Here is a 16685-nt window from a genome sequence, read left to right on the forward strand (position 1 = left end):
GCTGTTCTTCATATATATGATAATTTTTCTTTATTTAAATAGTTAAAATTTAAGATACTGCAATACGTATCTTATATATAATGGGAAAACTTGCCCCGTTTATTAGTTAGTGTATTCTCGATTTTAATCCAATCATTTAAATCAAAAGGGTACCCGAAAGTTTCACCATGAAATTTTCTACACTTCACGTTTGAAGGGTAAATCGGAAATTTAAAACATTTCCAGAACTATAAAACTCAACCTCATCAGAAAAGAAAACAAGACGCCGTTTCGCGGTTTCCCAATTAAACAAAAAAAATAAACCGTTCGTTCGTCTTCTCTGTTCCTAATATTCCCAAACACTTTGCCCCAACCAACGAAACCCTGTTTTCATTTTCCATCCAGTTTCTTCAATTCTTCTGGAAACTATAAAGGTCAACTTATTCAGCAAACAGAGACAGAGACACCGTTTCGGCAGTTTCAAACGTTTTTTCATTTTCGACCCAACTTTCCTCATCAGCCCTTTCGTTGGTATATTGGTAAAACGAACTCACAGAATAATAATCCGGAACAAACGCATTGTTTCGATAATCTTTTCATAAAACGGTAATCCACATTCTTTTCAAATTTGAGCCTCCCTCCTGCTCAGAGATTTTATTTGTGGAAAAAGGTAAGTGAACTTCTTCAGAATAAAACTTTCTTTGTTGGAAATTACATTCAATTTTCTTATTTTGATTTGCAAGCAATCGCAGAAAAAAATTCTCCCTTCGCGAACAGGTTCTCTCTTCTTTTTTTCTTCCCTCCCGTTTTTCTTTTTCTTCTTCACCACCTTCATCTTCGAAATGATTTTGTGCTGTTTGAGAGAATGCCTGATTAGAGTTCCTAATTTTGTTTTTGTCAAACACAGGTTGGCAAAAGGAATGTTTCATTACAATGTCACTTGAACTGCGATTATGGACCACTTTAAGGTATTGTTAGAAGAACTCAGTTTGGTAGGTTTCGTTCCTTTATGTACTTTTGTTTGAGAGTACGTACTCATGCTTTAGCTTCCTATGTTTCTACAGTTTACGACTTTGGTTTGGTACAATTTATTTTGTGATGCTCTATTCCAGTCTACAGTTCGTCATATGTTTTCTTCAATATTGAAAACCCTGATTATAAAGACAACCTCTTCAAAGAAGTGCGAGACACCATTTCAGCGGTTTCCCAATTAAAAAGAGAAAATTGTTCGCCTTCTCCATTCCCGACACATTACCCCTTTTCCAATTCCCAAATTAACTTAAAATTGAGATTCCTTATGTTCTCTATTTTGAGTTTTCACTTACCTTCTTCCCATCAACACTTTCGATAAATACTATTGAAATATTGCCTTCAACTTTGGTACAATGTTATTTTCAGAATGCTAAATTAAAAGGGGTGCATCCTCCCGGAATGAAGACTTCTAACATCCCTATTTTAACGGTACATTTTCGAAAACTGTTTTTCGTTATTTTTTCTTCCTTAATCGCTCTAGGTTTTGAAGGATCTCTGTTTCAATTTTTTCCCGTTTACATTACAGTTCTAATCAATGAATGCTGTTGTTTTATTCAAGACTTTCACCCCAAAAAATTCATTTTTAAATGGAAAAGGTATCATATTCTGCCGCCTATTCTTAGATTACTTATTTGTTTATTTCAATTGTGCCTTCGACCTTAATACATTAATACTAATGAGTGTTTCAAGTCGTGTTTGCTTCTTTTCTTCGATTCTGATTGGCATCACTTTCGTTCACGCTTACACCTTGCTTGATCTGTTGTTTATATACCACTAATTTTCAATAACTCCCCATAATGGTAAACTCTTACGCACAAGTTGTATATGTCGGGTTCCATTGCAAATGTTGGTTTCATCATAGAATAGTTTGCAAATGGTTGATTTTGGGAACATGTTAGATTGATGTGATGTTTCACATTAACCACTATCTGCAATTTGTTGCTTCTAGACATTTTGTACTAACAACTTTAGAGTCAAAATTTCCCCAAATATTATTTCAAATATACCATCGGTTCGGTAAATGTATAAGTGCAAATAGGGGCATACCTACATTAGGGATAACCGGTGTTGCAGCTCCTCCCCCAGGTGCAAATTACGAATTTTTCCTCAACTCAAATGGCATCTTCATTTACTAATTTTTCTTTAATTTACCATTCATTTCTTTGTTGTTAATTTTGACATAGTGTTGTGAGTCATACTAAACCATTTTTTACTTAGATTCTTCATGGTGAAAGGACATTTCTATAGATTGTTGCTCTAATCAATATGATATATAGTAAATTGTTTAATTACAAATAGTTTGGAATTGTTCTGTTTTCCCCAAAGACCAAATCAAGGAAAACTGAATTGGGCCTTACCAAATTACACTTTGTTCAAATAATCTTAGATTCATATTTAAGTGGTATCGAGGCTTTCTCTTTTACTTCCAAAGATGCGGTGGCTGCATTATGGTCGCAATGTTCTTGCGGTACGTTTGATTGAGAGGATAGTGTTAACCTTGACTAATAATTTTAGATTCATGCTTAAGTGGTATCGAGGCTTTCTCTTTTAGTTATGGATCATTTTAGATTCATATTTGGTCTTTAAATGCATTACATTGATGACTCTTTATTTGTTGTAGTCATGTTTCCCTTGCTTTTTCTGGATCATTTATATGTTTCTAAATTGCAAAACAAATCTCTGATGTTGTAACTTAGTCTAATACATGGGAGGTTATAGAAGCGAGTTTAATACCTTTTGCTTTGAGGTCCGTTGGTCTTTGTATAGACATGCATCCTAATGAAGAATTGGCTATTTATCAGTGGAGTGGACATTCGGTATTGTCATTAGCAGGTTGGGAAGTTTTTGATGTATGTCTGCAAAAGTATTTTTTAAATAAAATTGGTTATAGTTTTTTATATTATACTTTTGACCCCAAGTAATATTGATAAAGACAAATGAAGAAGGTGTTGTACTTGCTTTCGAAAAGCCCATTACTTCGCCATTACTGGTAAAGTTTATTCGTTAAAATGGTTTTCCCTCCTTATTGAGCTATAGGTTAAATTATATAATTTAAAGTAAGATTGGGGATCTTTGTGTATGCATGATATGGTTAAGGACTAATAAGTTTGGAACGTTTATGGGTGTAAAAATAAGTTGATTGTTTCATTCAAAAAACACGGAGATTGAATTTGTTTCATCACAGTTTGGTCTTATGGGAATCCCTATGAATCCAGGAGGTACTGTTGTTTGCCACACCCTTTAATAGTGAAGAAATAGTCGAGTCCTACCACACCTAGGACTCACTGATCTTATAAGCTTTAAGTTTTATGTGATTTAATGAGGGGTTGGGAGCTTGCAGTTCAAAATTTATTTTGCTGAGATTTCCATTAAAATTTCTAACGAAACATCACTTTTATTATTTGTGTAAGTTGATTTATAGTCTTCTTCAGATCATTGGTGTTGAATATATTGTATTTTATCCCAAGTGCTAGCATAAGTTGATTTATATTCTTGGTGTTTAATATATTGTGTTGATTATATTGAGTTTTATCCCAAGTGATAGTTGCCATTGAATGTTTTCTTTTCTACCTTTTCAGTTAGCTTAAGAGTGATGTATTAAGAGAATGTATCACCCAGATCGTGATTGCTTTAAAGGAAAAAAAAATTAAAATTTGTGGAAACAGTTGAACTTCAGATTGGGCTGAAGAACTATGACCCACAGAAAGACAAGTGTTTCAGTGGTTCTGTAAGCTTCCCCCTATCCCTCGGCGTAAGATGAAGGTCTGCATACTTGGTGATGCTCAACACATTGAAGAAGTAAGTATTGGTGTACTTGAACATAGAATTTTTGATACAGAAGTAAATTGCTCATGTGTGTGTTATGCCTTATGACAAATTGTTTGAGATGCGGTTCCATTAATTATATGTTCACGACAAAATTTTTTTTTTTTTTTTTTTTTTTTTTTGAAGGACAACTGCTCTAAGGTGAAATTATTGTGTAGAACTAGAATTGTGCCAATATATGTTCTGTGGATATATGCTCTGCACACATTTCTATTGTATAAATCACATTTGTTGTAGTTTTGGTTTGGGAATTACAGTATTGGGTTAGGTCTGTTAAAAAGGATGTAAAGCCTCCTTTTATTTTTGGTTTGTGATTTTGAGGTTGAACTAAATAAGGCATGGGAGGCTCACATGTAATATGCAGAAAATTTAGAATTTTGTTCAAGTTATTTGACTTGGGTCCACGTATACTTTTGATTCATAGAATGGGTTGGATACCAAGGTGGAGAAGTCAAGAACGCAATTGAAGGAGGGGAAGAATAGGGCTAAGAAGGTCCGTGGAGTGTTACTGTAATTTCAAATATATGGTTGTACTAAACTCCCTGTGTTGCACCTTTGGCATAATTCTTATGTCTTTTCCTGTTTTGCCGACCAAGGCTGGGGATGCTGCCAAGAAGAAGTAAAGCGGATGATCAAGATGTGTCTATGGCACCTGGTTTTGTTTAATTGAATCCAAACAAGTTCAGAGATGAATTTATTGAAACTCTTCAATTCCTTTCTTTCCTTCTTTATTATCTTCATCTATTTATGAGTTATGTTGGAATGTTTATGAGTTACGTATCTAATTACTGTTTTGGATTGGATTTCAATGTTAAAATTGGTTGTCTTGCATAATTGGTACGAATTTCTTTCACTAAGTTGGATTTTATCTTTACAGCAGGTTTAAAGCTTGATCTAAAATGTTGGAATAATATCAAACAGGGAAGGTTATGCCAAAAATTTTGGGACGAACGGTGTTCATGGGCGTTGAGGAGCTATCTACCATTCCACGAATGCAGAGGTAATGTAGAATGCACACGCGCCAAGATACAAGACGGAGACATTATAGCCTTTATCATGAGAATTACCATCTTCAGTTTTTATAATCATTTTGTTTGAATTGTTTGTTAGTATATATTTTTGTTTTCCTTAAATATAAACTTATTTTTGTATATATAATTAGAGAAATCGTCAGATGTACCTATAGTATGATCATGGTTTGTGGTGTGTGGATTGACCAATAGTTAATCAGCTTATGAACTGAGTCACATGCCAGTGTGTAAAATGTTCCAAAGATAGGAACGAAATCAGGCCGATCTTTTAGTGCTCCAAATGTCCATTAACAGCCTTGGTCACTGTTAGCAGATTGCATGGAAGCTGCTGATCACTCGGCAATTCAGAAGAAATGTAGATGGTCTGCTTATCTCCTAGCCCACAGATCTGTCAAATTTTATACCCGTGTACTCTTGCAGTTCAGCTCGACCTCCAAAGGGAGCGTCTCGACTACCTCCCTGATAGAACCCAGAAATCAAGGCTTTGACAGCCTTATCGTGGCCAATGCCTCCTTTTGCAGGAAGTAGAAAAGCTGATCTTCATTAACTTTGGGCGTACTTGCTTCATGCTCGATACGAGATGCTGGATTCTTTGCCTGTTAAAGGGTGAAGAAATCATCTTAGAGGAATGAATACATCTAGATACCCAAATTTATTACATTTCCACATTGCAGAAAAAAATAGAAAGATTGAAACCAGACAATCATAGATTCATAGCTTAATATTTTATTTCCTCTCCCTGAAGCTCTGGTTTATCAAAAAGATGATAATATATAGTATCTGAAGAAGCCCTCTATAGGAATTCCTCGATTTCCCAGCTGAAATATCCTTGGAGAGTATTGTACTTTTAGTGATCTTCCCCTTATGTATCATCTTTGCTGATATTTTTTTGTCAACGCCACAGAATAAAACTCACCCATTGCATTATCGCCTTCTAAAACAACACTTGGGTACTTCGAAGTAATGGCAAACCCAGTCTCAACCTGAGAATACTATATCCTTGAGCGATCACCAGCACAAATACCACGCTTCGTGACAAAGTTGTAAATCCCACCTATCCCTTCTTCATCTCCTGCATACCAGTTCTGCACTGTGGAATATTTAATTTCAACACCCTCTGTTGTATACAACTAAACCACAAAGGCATGAAACTGGTTTATATCGGAAGAAGGCACTGTACACCCTTCCAAATAGTGATCTTTACTTCCTTCATCAGCAACTATAAGTGTCCTCTCAAATTGTCCAGTTTCCATATCATTGATCCGAAAATAAGTCTGAATTGGCATTGGGCACATGATATCTTTCAGGATATAACAAAAAGACACATCTCTAAACACCGCAGAGTTCAGTCTAGCGTAAAAATTATCTTCACAAGCTAGGAACAACTTTGCCTAAATACTTCCTAACTAAATTTGGATACTCCCTAATAGCCTTAGAAATTGAACATAATATAACTAACAAACGATGTTGGATTTTTGTTTTTTAGGTTTTCGCAAACAGAACTAGGTTAGATCTTTGTTTAATTTGTAATCTATAGTGATTATTGCTTCTTGCTTCAAGGTGGATTCATCGAGCCAGGTTGGATTATTCCGTTCAGTAGAAATGGTGTATGTTTGTTTAACAGAGAATGTATTTGTGCTCTAAAGACTGCCAACTCCAGTAAAGTCCATAAACTCACGTGTTACAGTCACATACATTTATAGCCTTTGAATTATGTTTTGGGTTAAGAATCGGCTCGATCTATTCTCGATGGGTTTAGATAAAGAAACTAATGTATATCTTGCAATATTTTTAGGACTTGATGGGAGGAAGAATGGATGAACATACTCTTTTAGATGAGTTAGATTTTTTTTTTTCGCTTTGCAAGCCATTTACAAGCTCAATTTTTTGCTCTCTAATAGTTAACTATATTGTAGTATGGATGGGATTTGATGTTAGACACTAAAGTTGACCTCAGTATGGGTAACATTGAAATTCCTAAACTGGAGGAATGGATTCCTCATCCTCGACCTAGGTTTTCATAAGGTTAACCTTGATGGAGTTACTGACAAAAGAAAAATATGGCTTGCTGTGCTCGGATCACTATGATTGTGGAAGTAGCAACTTAAGTGTTTAGGCTACAAAGCCAACAAACCTTCAACATTGCAGACAACAGAGCAGTAATAGAAGAATGTGCAAATGGAGTGCTGAAGACTTTTGGAAATAGAAATACTTTTGTGGACTGGAGGCTTATGATTGCATTTCTTTCTTTTTCTGCACATGTTAGACTTGCTACTACAAACTTGGCAATTAAAAAGGGCCAAACATCTATGTATGTGGACTGGGAGCTAGGGAGTGGTAATGTTACCACTAACTTATTAGTGGAATTTCAACTGATAAAAAATAAAAAAAAATAAATGATGATGATGATGCTGACGACAACGACGACCACATTAGTGCTATTCTTTCCCACATCTGCAACAACTTCTCCCCTATTGCACATTGATTCACCATGGAATAGGTCACATTACTTTTAAGTTTTTCGTTAACTCATATTCGTCATAATTCATTCTACAATTTCGCATATTTTTGATAAAAATTTTGTTTTACTTTTAGTTTGGATTTCGAATTACTATTCATCTTTCTGCCTCCCCCTTCAATTCATTATTGTTAACGTTAACGTTAACCTTTCTTCTTAACATAATCATATCATAGTCTGCCAAAGTGGCAATGCGACTTACTCAACAAGAATTCTTACCTTTAATTTGCCACTGAAGGTAATGATCTAACCTCAAGCTATAACATTAATATTCTTTATCTTTTTTTTTTTCATTTTTTGTGCCCACTCTATATTAGCCCGAGATTCTCCCTCAAAAATTTTCAGTGCATTTTGATGGTATAATTGCACTCTCTTCCTAAATTTCCGTTACGTGGAATTACGACCGAATTGGTATATCTTGCACTTTTATTGTTTTCCAGAGTTTGGGTGTTGTCTGGATATCAATTTTTTTTTACAGAAGGTGTTCAATGATTTGGGATGTTGATGGTTTACTCATAGATTTCTTCCTAAATCATGTTGACATTATCGGAGACAGTCATTTATCAATAGTTTTGGTGCCAATCAATTTTGAATAGTGGTTACCGTTATATGAGCATCTTTTTCCAAGGTTTGACACAATTCTGGTGACCCTATTATTGCTTCATATATTTGACTGTTTCATAATAACTCTTCCTTTAATTGTTTATTTTTTTGGCTTTTTTTGTCTTCTCCATTTTCTTGGTCAAGTGGAGATTCTTCATTGTATCTAACGGCTTTTCTCTGTCGTCTTTGATGTTTTTATTATTACTTTGTGAATGTAATGGCTTTGTCATACACAGGCTGCTTGCTTAGATAAATACTTTGTCGCAATGTAAGACAGTGATCAAGTGGTGTCAACGTGTCTTGCTCCGTACATATTGTATAACAGCTGCATCGCAAAATGCTTAGGTGCTTTATTGTCATTTTCATCTCACATTTTAGTCTTAGTAAGTATTTTGCCTTTCCGTATTTTTGTTCTCCAGTCCCAAGGGATTATTCTCCACGAATAAACTCCATAAAATAGTGGCGTTCTTTGCTTCCTTATTAATGCACGCGAATAAAACTCTTCAATACTATTCTCTTCTTTTAATTTCTAGGCAAATGCTAAAATGGTCTTCTTTGTCTTCAGATTCAGGTTTTACTCCCTTTTAAATTTTCTTCCTTTTTCCCCATTTATTTGTTGCTAAGTAATGCTTCCCGGAACAATGAATGTATTTACTCCAATGCGACTACATTGTGGGTTTCGCATAATTTCTATTTGGTACTGTTTTCTTGCCGTTTCCAATGCTTATTTATGTTTTGATTACTCATTTGGATTGTAAAATTCCATAATAGTTATGCTCAATCAAGGCTTTCAACAAACAGTTTCTGCTCAAACTCACTGGTATGGTATATTGTCCCTTCTACATTGAAGAACTTCTATAATATTTTTATATTGTAGGAATACCCTTTCTTTTTTCCTCAACTTTGGATATAATCAATGTTATGGTTCCTTTCTAAACATTCTATGAATCTCTTTTTGGGTTTTCCACTATCCATCATTGGATGCAACTTTCATCCTAGAGAGTTCAAATATAAAAAAAAAAAAAATGGCATTTGTTAGTAGCTACAATTTCTTTCTCTGTCCAAACTACCCGTTTATTTATGCCGACAAAAAAAAAATAACGAATGTATTCGTTAGATCATATTTAAAAAAAAAAAGTTACTTTTCTTGCATTTTTTTAAAGATATTTTATTCTGCAGTGTATAATAGCAATTATGTTGCAGACCATGATATAATATTCTTATATCTTACAGGTAGTACACTCATATGAATCCAACAATGTTCTTCAATCACATATAAATACTTGATAAGATAATTACACAACCAGCATCACAAAGGTTAATTTCATTAATATAATACCTATTTTTTTTGGTAAATTAGTTTGTGGCATATGTGGCATATGCACTAATAATTATATATTGACTAAATTACAGGCGGTTAAATACCTATTCGAATATAGTTATTTGCAATATGGAAGAGCAGCAAAAATCGAATTGAACGACGAACACAACTAGCTTTGTCAGACCTTGACATGTATTAATTTAAAACATGTTACATAATCCATTCAAACAGATGTAATATGTTACTATTCTATTTTACATACGTTCATTCCTTTAATTTTCTCCACCCTATTTTCTTCCCTATCACGTGCAACGCACGTGCCCGTTTACTAGTATTAATAACTAAAAACATCTCGAAGGTAATCCATACAGTTTAAATCACATTTCAATCTGTATATATTATATCTACTCACCTCTATTGTGTTTACGAGTGGCTTGAAGGAATAAAAACTTGAGAACGAATAACGCCCTGTAACAATCATCAGAAAGCAATCCCCATAATCTTTCCCTTTCTCTCTATTAAAAAAATCTCCGTGTAAACTCTTTTTTCTTTTCTTTTCTTTTTTTCTTTTTTTCAAAACCCCCAAAAATAGGGATGAAGGTTTATCTCTTTACCTTTCCTATCTCCACTAATCTTTATCCTTTTTTTTTTATCTATTCTTATTATTATTATTTATTGTACTAGGAAAATAGAAAAAAATGGGGTGTTATAAAGGACGTGGAAGTGTCTATCCCTCTTGGGTTTTGATCTAATATGCTCTATTGCCAACGACTCACTCCACTATATAAGGGCCTTCCCAAGTTGGTGCTAATTTCGAGTCATCCTTAGTCTTTTTCAAGACTAGGTCACCAGATTAGAAACTTCTAGGGTTAACCCACTTGTTGTATGTCTTCCTCAGGGTTTGCTGGTAGGATGCTACTCGAATGGCTGCTAGGTTGCGTTATTCTTTAAGTAAATCGACCTCTCGAGCGATAATGGAATCGTTCTGACCAAATTCAACGATCTCTAATCGAGTTGTTGTAATTGTTAGCTCAGTAGGGATGACAGCCTCAGTACCGTAGCATAATGAGAATGGCGACTCGCCTGTACTAGAACAAGCTGTCATTCTATGAGCCCATATAATGTTTTATAGTTGCATTGGCCACTGGCTTTTGTTCTTCTCGACCTTCTTTTTCAAGTTTTCCAGGATTGCTTTGTTACTAGCTTATGCTTGACCATTGCTCTGGGCGTACTGGGGAGTGGATAACGCGTGAACGATCTTCCACTTAGCCAAGAATTCTTTAATAGTTTTTCCTTTGAACTGAGAGCCGTTGTCCATAACCAATGTGTGGGGGAGGCCAAATATGGTAATGATGTTAATCCAAATAAGTTTCTGACATTAGCCTCTTTGATGTGTGTCAAGGGAATCGCTTCCACCCATTTGGTAAAGTAGTATGTTGCAACTAGGATGAACTGAAAGTCTGTGCTCTTCTGTGGAATTAATGGACCCATGATGTCTAAGCCCCACATGTGGAATGGCCAAGGGCTGGCAATGTTGATTAGTTCACGAGCTGGCTGAATGATATTGTGGCCAAATATTTGGCACTTAATGCATTTTAGTACATACTCCTTGGCGTCGACCTGTATTCGCAGCCAGAAGTATCCTTGTGAGATCGCTTTGTGAGCCAGAGAGCGACCTCCTGCATGGTTTCCGCATTCTCTCGCATGGATTTCTGTAAAAATCGTCTGACCTTGTTCTGGGCTGATGCACCTCAAATGGGGTCCTCAGGCCGATTTTCTGAAAAGTTTGTCATTGATGAGGCAGTAGCGACTTGATTGATACTTAACCTATCTGGATTTTGTGCGATCTTCTGGTGATTTGCCGAGCTGGATGTAATCTATAAAAGGTTGCATCCATGTTTGACTCATCTAATTTTCAAATAGTAGGCACAGGTCAGTAACCTCTAGGACATGCTCATTTTGCTAAGCAGGTCGGTTAACTACCTCAATAAGTAGTTTCCTTGGGTCACAGTTCGGTGTTTGGGTTGCGAGGTATGCCAAGCTTTCAGCGTGGCGATTCTCATCCCATAGGAAATGTTGTATGATGACTCTTTTAAAATACGATAATAACTAATCTACAACTTGAAGGTATTTAGAAAGGTTACCTTCATTGGTGGTATACTCATGAGCGACCTGGCGAACGACCAGTTGTGAATTGCTAAAGACCTTGAGCTCCTAAACATCGAGCTTTAACGCCATACGGAATCCCATGATCAAGGCTTCGTACTTCGCTTCATTGTTGGAGGTCACAAAATCGATGCTAACTGACTTTTCCACCATAAAGCCATATGGTGATACTAGGACTATGCCGACTCCACTGCCCGCTGGATTGCTATCTCCATCCATGAACACCGATAGGTCTAGTTGTTTAGAAGTTCCATCCACGAACAGTGACCACAAACAATGACCACGAACAGTGACTGATAGCTCCATCCACAAACAACCCCTGTGTTTCACCATCAATTGGTTTTGCCATCATAGGTGGTGTTGTGATGTAGTCTTTAAGGGTGGAGAACGCCTGGTGGCATTGTTCGTTCCATGATAACTATTCACCCTTCTTGAGAATCTGTAGGAAAGGTCGGCATTTGTCTGACGCTCTCGATATGAATCAGTTTAGAGCTGCTACCATTCCTGACAGTTTTTGTATCTGCTTCTTTGTTTTTGGATCTGGCATATCTAAGAACGCTCTAATATGGTCTAGGTTCGCTTCTATCCCTCACTGAGATACTTGATACCCCAGAAACTTCCTGGAGGAGACGCCGAAGAGGCATTTCTCTGGGTTGAGATTCATCTAAGTTCGCCTGAGTCTGAAGAATGCTTGTTCGAGATGATCTAAGTGATCTCCAGATTTCTTGCTTTTTACAACCATGTCATCTATGTAGACTTCCATGGTGTTTCCTAACATGTCCTGGAACATTTCAATAACCAATCGTTGGTAGGTCCCTCCAGTGTTCTTTAGGTCGAATGGGAGGACGTTGTAATAGTAGATTGCCCTGTTCTGTTACAAACGATGTTTTCTCTTGGTCTCTTTTGGCCAGTGGGATCTGGTTGTAGCCACTGTAGGCGTCTTATAAGAGCCCAAAACTGTAGTTTTAACCCCTTAACAATATAGCTGTTAGACTAATTATGTGATTAATAATATAGGTTTATCACTAATTATGTGTTTTTGAGTATTTCAGGCTTCGGAGTTGAATAAATGTAAATTTGTTACTAATTAGGTGCTAAAAGAAGCTAAAGTGATTGCTATGAAAGTTCTAAGAAGAAAGCCCAAGTTTCATGGAGAAAAAGCCCTTAAAAAGCCCAAGTCAAGCTGTTAAGTGAAAGTCAAACCGGATTAGAAAGCTGAAGAAAAGTTAACAGAACTTCAAAATGTCATATCTTTGGGCTCCGACCTCGGATTTAGGCCCATTATATATCAAAATTACTGGCTCAGAAAGCTCTTTCCAATGGTTCAGACTTTGACTCGATCAGAGCAGTATAAATTGGTGAAAACTCGAGCTACAGTAATACGACTAGAATGGGAAGTCTTGGATTCAACGAATTGGGTTTTGGGTCGATTTTTCAGCCCAAAACATGGCTCCTCAGCCCATGCACGAATTGGAGATCTAACTCTTCTATATCAAAAGACAAAAGCTTAACTCTTAAGCATCCAGTTTTTTAGGTAGCCATTAGCCAAAAAAAATTTATCTAGTTTTAGACTTCAATAATTAGTTTCAATAGCTTGTTTTAGATCTAGTTTTTACCTTTCAATTAATTAGTGTTAGAACAAAATAAATTATTATTTTATAATCGAATTTAGTTTTATAATAAAGTATTAGTTTTTCAATTCAATTTAGTTTCATTAGATCAATAAAGTTAGTTGTTACTCATAATCTAGTTTTAAGTATTAAATCACTTAGATCTAATTTCAATCATTTAGTTATCAATCATTTCTCAATTGTTAATTTAGTTTTGAATTCTTGATTAGTTCAAATTAGTAAATTTATAATCTTTATATCATGTCTTGCTTAAATTCAATTAGAAATGATAGTTTGATGACTCTAGGCTAAAACCTCCATTAGAGGGGGTTTGAGGAAACCTTGATGAAAACTTGATTTTTGCTAGCTTAGAAATCGTCGTGATAATCTATTCAAGTCTAGAAAGTAATTGGTTCACCATGAGAATGGTTTGATTGCTTCACATGCTAGTTATTATTTGGTAGAGATTGCCATGAATAATTAGGGATTAAAAATATCATTTTGTTATACGAAATCATTGACATTTGGATCACGACGAATCTTCGCTAGTTAATTAAGTCGAGTTAAGGTGGAATCAATCCCCCCTAATTCCTTATCATATAGTCAGTTTAGTATTCCATAGTCGAATTATCATATCTTGTTAGTATAATTTCCATCGTAGTATAAATTCCATCATTACTCTCATTAACTTTGGATAGAACGATAATCTTAGAAAACATTGAATTCTAAAGAACTAGGAGTGGAACGAATTCTCTACTCCACTTAGTGCAATAGCATCGAGAGTGTAGAAAACTTTGATAATTAAAATACAAAATAGCTTTAGTTTTACTTATGTTGAGTTTAATCGTTTATTCATAGGTAAAACTATCATTTTACGTTTATCAGCATCCATGAATGACATGAGTTTGTGGCCAGCAGTTTGGTCTACGAGTTGGTCGATTCTTGGTAAAGGGAAACCGCCTTTAGGGGTTTCTTGGTTGACATTAGTGAAGTCGACACATAGGCAAACTATGTCGTTCTTTTTTGGTACTGCTACTATGTTGGCAATCCATTCAAGGTATTCCACCTCTCTAATGAATCCTACTTTTTTTAGATTGTCGACCTCGTCGTTTATTGCTTTTCTGAACCTGAGAGATAGTTTCCTAGGTCGTTGGCGAACTGGCTTAGCATCAGGGTTAACATTTAACTTATGGCACACAATATTGGGATCAATTCCAGGCACATCGATATACAACCAAGCAAAAACATCTTTATTTAATGATAAAAAGCTTACAAGTTGTGCATTGAGAGTAGGATCAAGGTTAGCTCCTACATAAACGAACTTGGGGTCATCCTCGGTTCCTAGGTTGACCTTGTCCTTTATCTCGGTCGAAGTAGCCACCTCAGTGGGGTGAGCGACCTCTGGGTTCTTGGTCTTGTGCAGTGTCTCTTTCGCTTGAAGGGGTAAGGCAACCTCTAGGGTCTGGACTTCTGGAGAGACGTTTTTTACCGAGCCTCCAGTGTTCTCTTTAGTGAGCTCGCTGTAGGGGGTATTGGTTAAGGTCTTAACCTCAAAGATGAAGTTTTCTGCCAGCTTGGTTTTAGCGATCTCGTCTTTATTTTTGAGTGAAGCCCCAGCGGGCTTGCTAACTGAGTGGATCTGATTACAGTTGTGAGCGTCGAGCTGGTTGCTTCGGAGCTCCATCATGCCTCTGGGGCTGGGGAGACACAACACTTGATGAAGTGTTAATGGGACTGCTTGTATCTTGTGGATCTAACGGCGTCCTAGTATAGCAGTATAGGACAAGTTGACATCTAGAACGCTGAAGCGTGTGTTGATGCTGACTTTGTCTTCATGTAATCCCACCGAGATAAGTAGAATGATGTCACCTATTGGATCAGCTTGTGATCCGTTGAAGCCATAAAGGGGGGCTATTGGATCAACCATAACTAATTTGGGCAAGTTCATCTCCTTCATAGTGCGATAGAATAAGATATCGCACAAATTGCCTGGATCGATCAAGATGCATTTGACAGTCCAGTCGCTGATTTTGACGTGGACTACCAAGGCATCATTATGTGGGAGGCACACCTTGTTGAGGTCGGCTTCAGTGAAGGAGATGTCTCCTGAGCTGCGGCCATTTGTGCTTGGGATGGGACCGCTTGTGAGGAGAACTGGTAGACTTCGTGGAGGGCGCCCACTCGTCTCCTTTTCTCTCTGGAAGACGTGACCGAGTTGTCTTGGAAGGTGATCATGTTGGTTGTTCTGTTGGTGTCTCTGTCAAAGGAGTGTTGGCGACGCTCATGACGCGATCGCTCATTTGAACGTCCTCTTGTATGAGAACGAGCTCGGCTGCTTGGGCGTGGTGGAGTTCGGCTTCGCTTTCTACGAGCCATGAGTTTGTGATGCAGGTCACCATCAGGTATATCGGTATAATGTTTGAGATGCCCTGCCTCAATGAGGTCTTGAAAGTAGTACTTAAGCCCCCAGTATTCGTTGGTCTCATGGCACTTTGCTTTATGGAAAGTGCAGTACGGCTTCACTGGTGTGTCCTCTGGCCATTTTACCTTAGGTCGGTAATAGGCCATGTTTTTTATTTTCCCTAGTATGTGACTTGGAGATCTTGTAAGCACAGCAAACTCTCTTTTGGTTTGGTTTCGGTTGTTGGTCTGTTGACCCTGTTGCCTTGGTCGCTTGTTAGAGGACGGGGTGTTATCTGAGATCGTAGCGACCTCACCTGCGGCCTTTAGCCTTTCTTTTTCAATGCCTTCAGCAAGCTTGATGTACTTCTGCATGCGTGCATACAGTTCGGCCAGTATTTCAAGGAGCTCTTTCATGAGCGACCTGGACAGATCAGTGTTTTTCCCGATCCCATTTAAGAAGGCCACTGTGGCGAATGACTCCTTAAGGCCGCTCTCCATGGACAATAGCTCTATCTTGAAACGCCCCAGGAAGGTGTGAATTGGTTCGTCACTCTTCTGAGACAATTGGAAGAGTGAATTGAGGTCGGATGTCTTACATCTATTGTGGTCGTACTAGGCTGGCAAACTAGTCAGTGAGCTTTTCGAAGCTGTCGATTGAGTTTGGTCCTAGCAAGTAGAACCAGTCGAGAGCTCTGTCTTTTAAGCTTGCTGGGAACAAGCGACATTGCAGGTGGTCGAACTCATGCGCATTGTAGAGTGCAAGGCTCTGAATGTAACGAGCTACGTGCTGACTAGGGCATGTGTTGCCGTCGTACATTAAGAACTGAGGCTGAATGAAATCTTAAGGGGAGGATTTGTTGACTACTTCGAGCGTGAAAGGTGATGCCCAGTATGTCTTCAGCATCTTGTGGACGACCTGAGTGGCGTCCTTCTTCCTAGTGCTCTGTTCGATCCGCTGGGAGATGTTGTTGATCTGCTGGTTGACTTCATTGATCCCGTCCTCAATGGTAACCCCGTTCGGACTCTGGGATTCGACCTGGGTTTTGAGAGTGGCGTTCTCCTATCGGAGTTGGGCAATGCTACCGTTCATGGCTTCCATTTGGGTAGCCATAGCCTTCAGTTGATTGTGTAGGTTTTCCATGCTTCGTGGGCTTGAGATTTTGTTCGAAAGTTTTTGTTTGAAGGTTTGTGAACTC

The 16685-nt window shown here is 37.3% G+C and overlaps 1 long non-coding RNA gene and 1 pseudogene across 3 annotated transcripts; one reads left to right on the plus strand and one right to left on the minus strand.

The window, feature by feature from the left end:
* Positions 1-218: 218 nt before the first annotated feature.
* Positions 219-5023, plus strand: LOC147508581 (uncharacterized). 3 transcript variants are annotated; one of them, XR_015218079.1, is made up of 4 exons: positions 219-649; positions 887-947; positions 3591-3810; positions 4718-5023. It is a non-coding gene; the product is annotated as an uncharacterized LOC147508581 (long non-coding RNA). The 3 variants fall into 3 exon arrangements; XR_015218080.1 differs by having other exon boundaries at positions 261-649; positions 4715-5023; XR_015218081.1 differs by lacking the exon at positions 4718-5023 and adding an exon at positions 4262-4556 and having other exon boundaries at positions 262-649.
* Positions 5024-5243: 220 nt separating this feature from the next.
* LOC147508582 (iron-sulfur cluster assembly SufBD family protein ABCI8, chloroplastic pseudogene) lies at positions 5244-15987 on the minus strand (annotated as a pseudogene).
* Between the last annotated feature and the right edge of the window lie 698 nt (positions 15988-16685).

This window comes from Coptis chinensis, chromosome 3 (genome assembly GCF_015680905.1).
Source record: "Coptis chinensis isolate HL-2020 chromosome 3, ASM1568090v1, whole genome shotgun sequence".
In the NCBI taxonomy this organism is placed as follows: domain Eukaryota; kingdom Viridiplantae; phylum Streptophyta; class Magnoliopsida; order Ranunculales; family Ranunculaceae; genus Coptis; species Coptis chinensis.